The following is a 9,213-nucleotide window of genomic DNA, read 5'->3' on the forward strand; positions in this document are numbered from 1 at the left end:
AGAGTAGTAAAACAATAAAACAAATTACTGAAAATTCTACTTACAAAATTCAGTTACAAACAGGACCCAGCTAAAATCAGATTTACAAAAGGAAAAACCCACTAGATTTTAAAAAAGAAAAAGAAAAGCTAAAGCCCCTCCCTAAAGCAATGGGTTTTCAGGTATCTCTTGAGACTCCCTAGCCCCGGCCGTCTCTCTCCACAAACCCCCTAGAGGCTCTTCACACTAATCGTGTGAAGAGCCTCATGGTCTGATGATGTGGACAAACTCAAAGCAGTTTTCCTACAAAGCTAATAGTTACCTGATGAAAATATATATTGTCAGTTACTAGGTGAAAGCATCATATTACAGGATATTTCATTAGAACACACCACAAATCAAGATATTCTGACCAAGTACACACTGAGGTGGTAAATCTGTTGGCTGGGCTGTACATTTCAGACTGCATTAAAAACAATTTCTATACAAAGTACTAGGTGGAAGGGGAAAGGGGCTTGTCCTAACCTTCTCCACCACTTGCTAGTCTTCTCTGTGTGCAGGGAATTTAACTGTATAGAGAAACATTCAGTCATGTGATTCCCCCATCTGCAGTCTGAAGTGTACAGCCTAGATGGATCTACCACCTCAGTGAGTAGTAAAAACCCTTAAGCCTGACACATGGGTGGGCGTTTGAGAAGAAAAATGGAAATAATGACCATTTATTTATGACAGGCACCATTGCTTGAGCAATAGGGTGGACTGATTCTATAAGAATGCTGCATCATTAAGGCCTTATGTGAAAGTGGAACTAAAAGCCAAACTAGCAGGTTCATGGCACTAAACAGCCACTGCGTCATTGCAGCCATTTTCATTTAATCTAACATGACTCTAAGAGGATTTAAAATTAAAACATGCGGCATTGTTTTAAGTCTTCTAGTGACAAGTAGCTGCTGAACTAGATTAGTTGTATTAGCTTCATTTTTGCATGTACTGCTCCATTCAGCTGTGAAAGCTTCCAGATAATTCTGCTGCTGTGATCATGGTGAAGGTGGAATCCCAGATTTGAGAGTTAAATCTGTGCAACAAAATGTTGCAATGGATCCTCAGCCCCTAAGAGGAGCTCAGGGCTCTCTAGCTACCCTGGAACAGGGTCCTAACATCCCCTTGACACTAATGCTTACCTCCGTGGTACTATTAACTGTTAGGGATTCAAGCAAGCAAATTCCTTCTCTCTCCTTTCATTCCCCCCCCTCCCCCTCCTTATCAACTGAGACCTTCTGTGACTGACGAAGACTTACTGAGGCTATGCACACGAGCGTGCAAAACTGGGCTAAAGGAGCCCATCCCAGTTTTTCACGCTAGTGTGAACCACCAGGATCTGGCTCAATCCCAGTGGCTACACAGCAGCAAACCTACCTAATTAGCCACCCGGTTAAATAAGGTTAAGGGAGGGAGTGGTCCCTTACCCTCATTTTTTTAAAATCGTGTGTCAGCAGTGTGCTTGTTGCCACCACAGCTGGCAAACTCAGGGCGGGGAGGGGGGATCCCAGTCATGCACCATGCAAGTGCATTATTGGGGCTCTGGGTGGCAGGGCGATGCATGGTGGCATGTCCTGGCACCCTGACCCTGGTAGCTGCAGCAGGAGCTGCTGCTCGTCTGGGTGCGCAATCCACCCACCCAGGGACTTACAGGAGATCGTCTGCGGGGAAGGTACATATAACCGTCCTCCCCTGCAGACTGCACACAAGCTCTTCTCACGGATCATGAGACGAGCTCTAATGACTACTCACACTTTCTGCCTCACTGAGTTCCTTTAGGCCCCTCTTTTCTTTCCCTGGGTAAGAGTTAATGCTATCCACAGAAAAGAATGGGGCAAGTCTGGATTTTAGTTTGGGTAGCAGCACCAACAATAGGTAGCAGCAAAAACAGAAGCTGAAAGTTCCATCTCCAGATAATGAGACGAGATACTCTGTTTCCTTTCCTTTATGCCCTCAACATTCTGTTGAGGCCCTGGAAGTTTACAGGGCTGTTTAAAAATAAATAAAAATAAAATTTAAATTTCTTTTAATTTATAAATGCACATGCTTCTGCATACCTACGGTGTGCCCTGTGTGGGGATTTTTCCACAAACAGTTCTTTATATAGGGCATGCTTGTCTATATTTGAATGTAGCGATGTATTGGCTTTAGGGATGTGCACGGAACCGGTTCAGAGGCCTTTTATGGGCCTCCAAACTGGTTCGAAAGGTGGCTGGTTCCTCTGGTTCAATGGCGCCAGGGGTGCTGCTTTAAGAGCAGGGGAGGGTGCACTTCCCCTCCCTCTGCTCTTCCCCCACTGGTGCTCCTTTATTCTGAAGTTAATCAGAGTGGCAGAGTACCTCCCTGCCGCCCCATTGCCCCCGTTGTCCGGATATAACCAGAAATATCTGCTGAGTCTGCACACGCCAGCATGGGTGCGCGCCCGTGCCAGTGTGCGCAGGCGCAGGAGATACTTCTGGTTGTATCTGGACAACGGGGGCAATGGGGAGGCAGGGAGGTGCTCTGCCGCCCCAATTAACTCCGGAATAAAGGAGTGCCGGTGGGGGAAGAGTGGAGGGAGGAGTCAGTGCACCCTCCCCCACTCTTACACCAGCAGTGCCATCAAACTGCCCCCACCTAGGCAGTTCCGTGCCCATCCCTAATTGGCTTGGGGGTGGAGTCACAGAGTGTTTGCTCTGTTCACTCCCTGTCTTGAATTTAAAACTGAGAGGTCTTCCCTCTCTCTGCATAAGAGACTGTTAGCCGGTTTGTTTTCTTAGCTTATGTTTTTTGTTAGTAATAAATATCAAATTCTTGTTTCTCAGTGAAAGTTGGCTTCCTGTACAATTATTTATAAAAGATAAGTAATTTCTCCGCAACACCTGAATACAAAAAGCTACTGCTTTCATTTTGAGTGGCCCAGTTTCTTTTTCAAACTGATAGAGATTTAACCACCCAAGCTTGCTAGAGGGATTAATTAAAAGAGAACTGTTATCTAATTTGTGTTAGGAAGTAGTCAGCTATTCCTATGGTACATTGTAGTACACTATGCACCATAGGATTGTGGTACTTCTGTAAATCTATACAGAGTTAAATCTATACAAATCAAGAACTATATTATTGGTTTCACCTTCATGAGTGAAGTAACTTATACTTTGCATTAACATTTGCGGTTGTTTTTCCCAAATTAACATTTGGGGTTGTTTCCCCTGTTACCCCATTCCACCCAGTTTCCTCAAACACAATTTTTTTTGACCTCATTATTGAAAAACAAATAATAGTAATATTTCTTGTCTTCTGCACTGCATTCTAATCCAAATGGAGAAGGTACTATGTACTTCACTGAAACACAGAGTTGAAAACAGACAAGGACTGATAAGTATAGAGCACTGATAAAACATTAGTGAGTACCTAAAAAATATGTCACCCTTATTTATCAAGTTCAGAGTATCAGTAAAATTATGGGAGTGCTGAAACAGTACAATAAGGCATAATAATAACAACCTATGCCGAGTTCTATATGTTCCCTTAGAAATCAATGGAATCCAACAGCTTCTTGCACACACAGGAGTCTTGGTGTGCACATGCAAATTTCATGCATGCAAGTCTCTTCTTATTATGTCATTAGAAGAGAGAATCTGCCCTGGAAATTATTTTTTAAATATCTATCTATCTATCTATCAAATTTGTATGCCACACCAAACTTCTGTCTCTGGGCAGCTCACAACATTAAAAAAATATAACACAGAAATAAAAATCTTACAGCAATTTAAAACCACAATTATATTTAAAAGCTTGGGTGATAAGGTAGATCTTTAATGATTTTTAAAAGGTTGTCAGAGATGGGGAGGAACTCATCTTGAAAGGGAGTGCATTCCAGAACCTCAGGGCAACAACAGAGAAGGCCAACCCCCGCATAGCCAGCAGATGAACTGGTGGCAGCTGCAGATGGACCTCTCTGGATGATCTGGAATATTCCACAGGCAGGTGTTCCATATGCACATCAAAGAGCATGTGAGCCTCTAGATCAGAGATTCCCAACCTTAAATAGTTGTAATTGGTTTTAATGTTGTAACCTGGTTTTTAGGGTTTTTAAATTGTTATGATTGTTTAATTGCTGTTTTATAATGTTTTAACTGCTAATTGTTGTTGTTTTATTATGCTGTTTTATAATTTCTGCTTTAATTGTTAATGGAAGTTAATGGATTTGTTTTAATTGTAAACCACCCTGAGCTATTTTGGAAGGGCGGTATAAAAAATTGAATAAATAAAATAAAAATAAAATAAATAATAATAAATAGTAGCCCATATGTTGCTGAACTACAGCTCCCATCATGCCCAGCTACAATGTATTGTGCCTGGGGTTGATGGGAATTGTAGCTCAGCAACATCTGGATTATCAAAGGTTGCTCTAAATGATCAGCAGAGCCAGTAGCTATGGCCCAGTTCAGACATAACAGGAAACTGGAGGTCACTTCACCTCCGGTTTCCCAACCTGAATGTCCAAATTCGGGAAAATTGAGTTTACGGGGAGAAACGACCTGCAGGCAAACTCCACTCTGAACCTTCAGTTTGCTGCTGCAAACTCAATTTCTGTGCTGTCAGTGGTACATCTGAATGATGAATGCTGGCACTCCAGTTTGGGCCTCATAGAGCTGGAGTTGAGGGAGGAAGCTCCTCTCTCACTCCAGCCTGATTGGTGGTGCAGAAGCCAAGAAGGAAGCCCCAAAAGCCAGTCCTGCTGACTGCAGAGAGGCAGCTCTCCCCAGTGTCTGAAAGCGGGCAGGAAAGTGGGGAGAGAGGAGATGCAGAACTGTGGGTCCATTGGACGCACAGTTCTGTGTTATGTCTTAACCTCATGAAAGTGTTTAAATCAGGACTCATAGTGGGTAGGGATGAACAAGGAAAAATATTTATTTTATTTTCATTTAGACATTTGCTTCATTACTTGTTTGAAAGTGTTTCATTTTGTTGCTCAGCTCATTCAGTTTCGTCAGCAAGTCTTCTGATGCCTATACTTTTGGTCTTTTCCATTGAAACCGCATTCTACTACTATTTTGATTTCAGAGAGACTGGCCCAGCTCAGATGTAAACAGCCCAGAATCTTGAGTTTTGGGCAGTATAGAAAATTGTTAAATAAATACATGGTGCACATACTATAAGCTTCCCATTGCTTTCAGTGGGGTACCCTACAGCTCTTTTCTTCAGTTTTATATCTTATTGGAATGACATTTTTAGATCTTCTACTATACCTTTAAAGGATAAGACTCATCCAATTTCATACAGAAAGGACAAAGGAGCACCATTTTAGAGGCAATAATAATGCGCAAAAATTTGCAGTTGCTGGAGTCGTTAATTTCAATGGAAGATCCAGCAGCTTCCTCCTAAATATAGCTGCTTGATCATACTTGATGTAGGGGGAAATAAATGAAGTAGGCAATACTCTGGTTGTGTTCAGGACCCAACATTGCTGCAAATTGAATCAGTGAATTTCATTTATTTTTGCAGAATATGACAATGGCCACATTCTGTCAATAATGAGAGAGGCTTATTTGTCATGTATGCAGAACAGGGCCTTCTTAGTCATTGCACCCAGGCTTTGGAATGTCTCCCAATGAACATCTGTTCCTCAATTTCCTGTGCTACTTTTGAAAGGCAGGTAAACAGCTATTTAATCAAGCCTATGTACTTTAAAAGGTGCTGTTTCTGCTACTGGTGCTGCTTTTGTGATCTGTATTTTATGGTTCTATTGTGGTTTTATTGTTATAGATTTTGTCATATTTTACATATTTTTGTCATATTTTTACATATTACATTACATATTTTAATGTAATCTGCCTTGAGATTTTTTTTTAAAATGGAAGGCAGTATATCAATTCAACAATCCATCAATCAATGGCATCAGAATTCCTGAGAAGGAAAGGCTTGTAGGATCAGAATGTCATGCTCTGGGTGCAGGGGTGGGGGAACTGTTATCTTGTGTCTCTTCATCAACCATCTCCAGCCATAAATCCATCCCACAATAAAGTCCTTTTCTTACTCTCCCTCCCTCCCTCTCTCGGCAAAAGAGCAGCACATTCTTATAGTGCAATCCCATGTTGATGGTGTATGTGCACTAAACAATCACGCTGGGGTGGCTAAGTGTGGGCAGCTACCCAGTCTACCAGATCCTATCTGACTGGTTTCCATACACTAAGCAACAGCACTTCAGCATTCAATCAATTCCACCAGGCAATGAAATGTATTTGTCTAGCATTTTGAAAAATAAGCACATTTTGCATACATTTCCTTTATATGGTGTAGTCTGGTTCTTGAATTTGAATTTTCTTGTAGCAGAATCAGGAATGCAAATCATGATATAGATACATATAAATGTTATATTTGATATAGAAATGTGATTTGCATTTTATTGACTTGACTGCTTTCATTTTGGATTTGAGTTTAACTTCCTGCTACATTTCTTTAGGCCCAGAAGATTATATCAGTTTGATATGTATATATAAACCACTTAACAAGTCTTGCAACCTTTCTGTTCTATCCTGTCAGACAAGTTTTCAAATATTATCCCCACCACCCCTGTTGAGACATCCAAACAAGTACAAATAACCCTGTGGATTAACTTCCCCTCCTGCTGTGTACATGATTCAAACCTGAACCTTTTGTATAATCTTTGAAATGTAACACTTGTTTATTGACTCTGAACAAATGGGTTCATGATGGCAGGAAGCCCAAATTCATATGGAGTAGTTTTCACATTAAAAGTTGTGTCACTGGCTCTTGTTGGTTGCAGTCTTCCATTCAAGGATTCGTGCTGTGACACAGAGACCTATTTTCTATCTAACACAGAGATTACTTACCTGCCTGAAATGGACAAAATGCTCTCAGTAACTATAAGCTTTGTCTTCCATTCTATATCCCTTATAACTTAAGATGGGATAGTCATTAGCTAGCATTATGGTTTGCAATTATTTTATTACTAATACATACCCATTGCCTTCCATAAGAATTGATTTGTCCCAGACTCCACTGCAAATCCTCCAATCTGTGGCAGGTTCACATATATATGGCGGGAGCTCCCAAATTCCCTCCATTCTGTTACAGTATGGCTTGGTTTGTTCTCTGCTGGAGTGCTGCTCTCTGTTATGAGAAAGAGAACCCCTGCTACACGAGCAAAGAGGCACCTTTTAAAAGTGGTGCTTCTCTTTATTTATTGGGGGAGAGCAACTGGCTCTATCCACCCCCAGTACTGGTATCTATCTTATGTTTCTATCTATGTAAACTGCTTTGGGAACTCTTGTTGAAAAGTGGTATATAAATATTTGCCATATTCATATCCCAAGTAACAAAAGAGAGACAAGCCCCATGTTCAGACTTTTCTAGTAATCAAAATGTCTTGGTATACTGTATATGCACACTGCATTTAAATTTTCTATCTGTTGTGGATATAATTTAACAATTTTAGAGATGGCAAGCTTTCCTAAGCTCATCTCAGATTAACCTGGAATTGATCAAGGTTCGTAAAAAATAAAAATAAAACTGAAATAACTCAGATGATTTTTTTGGAACTAATTAAAGACATGAAAAAATAATCTTCCCTTATCCCTGCCAGCCCTTCTTGCCACCCCACAAGCACCAAAATGCCCTCCGCCTTCCAACCTTTATTACCTGTCAAATGGTGGCAGCAGGAGCAGCACAGTGAAATGCAAGGAGAGAAGAGGGGGAAGGGTTTATTTTACCAGACGTCACTGGCCTGATGTGCTGGGTAGTAGAGTACCATTGCACAAAGCTGCAGGAACCATAGGAAAAGTAGTTACTCCATGGGCTACTGCAACTTCTGCTTCCCACTTCATGACAGGTAAGTAAAGGAAAAGAGGGCTGGGTGTTTGAGGGTCAGGGAGAGGTTTTGGACATAGCAGAGGCTAATGGGACGGAATGGAGGGAAGGCTGGGAATTTCCCTTCAGCTTAGATTTTGAGATGAGCTGGAGAATTTGGAGGCTTTAAAAGCTCACAGTTTATTTGAGGTGCATTTTTATGAAGCCCCACAGTTCTTCTCTGAGTCTGTCATGGGAAAATTTCATCAGCAACTCAAGAATATGAATAAGCTGATTGGTAAAGGCCCCAAGTCTTTCCACTTGAGGTGCTATATTTCACAGCCTTTATTATTTTCTCTAAATAAACTTCTCTTTGTTTAATAATATTGAGTTTTGCCTTTAATCAGACAAAAGCTCTAGCCTCTGCTCACATTGCCTCTAGGTGTCTCTGTTACCTAGATAATGATTTTTAGGAAGTTTGTGTGTGGAGTTAGAAAGCTTTGTACCAAATAAAGAAATGGATCAATAACTGTATGCCAGTTCTAGATATTCCAGCCTTTCTGTGTTAACCAGGTATCTTCATGTACCTGGAGCTTATATATATGGCAAAGTGATAACAGCAATCATATTAAAGTGGTAGCCTATTTAGCCAACTTCTGGTTTGTTTGTTTTTATATTATGACCTCCAGGACTAGGCCTGAGAGTGAAAAACCTGTTGGTTCAACCCTTTTCAACAGGGTAGGTCAACCATCACACAGAGTGCTTCCAGGGCAAGAGAGATAGGTGAAAATCAGGGACACCGTCTGCATCATTAGTGCAGAATACAGAAGAAGCATCCATGCAGCACCAACACTTCACTGTAAATGCTAGTGTTTCCTTAGTCAGAATGTTAGCCACTGACTCATCCATGGTGATGTGCAAATCAATAGATGTGATAGGAATGAATTGCATTCCAGGTCTCAAGTCCAAGTTTCTGAACTGGATCACCCAAATTCTGTGGTTTATGGGCTAAATGAGATGTGTTGAAAGCAACTTAATCATGAAATTTCCCCATTCATGGAGGGGACTGGGTATCAAATTTTAAAAGCAAAAGGGATCCATGGGTTAAGAGAGCAAACTCTTTCCCCTGCTCATAGTTTACCCTGCATTTTTACCCTGCATACTCTACAAGTATGTTCCCTCTCCCAGAAAGGATTCTGATTCCAAAGGTGACCCTGGCTAAAAGAAAGGCACTTGGGAGAGGGGCTGTGGGGAGGCTAGCCATGGAAGGGGAAGGACCTATGCCCATCTTTTGCTTTTAAAAACAGGTCCCCATTCCTTCTTTCTTCATGGTTGGGTCACATCTATGTTTAAACACATGGAACTGACACCATCACCTCTATTTTGCATCAAAGGGTGTGGTTT

The sequence above is a fragment of the Hemicordylus capensis genome, chromosome 3 (genome assembly GCF_027244095.1).
Source record: "Hemicordylus capensis ecotype Gifberg chromosome 3, rHemCap1.1.pri, whole genome shotgun sequence".
Taxonomy (NCBI): Eukaryota; Metazoa; Chordata; class Lepidosauria; order Squamata; family Cordylidae; genus Hemicordylus; species Hemicordylus capensis.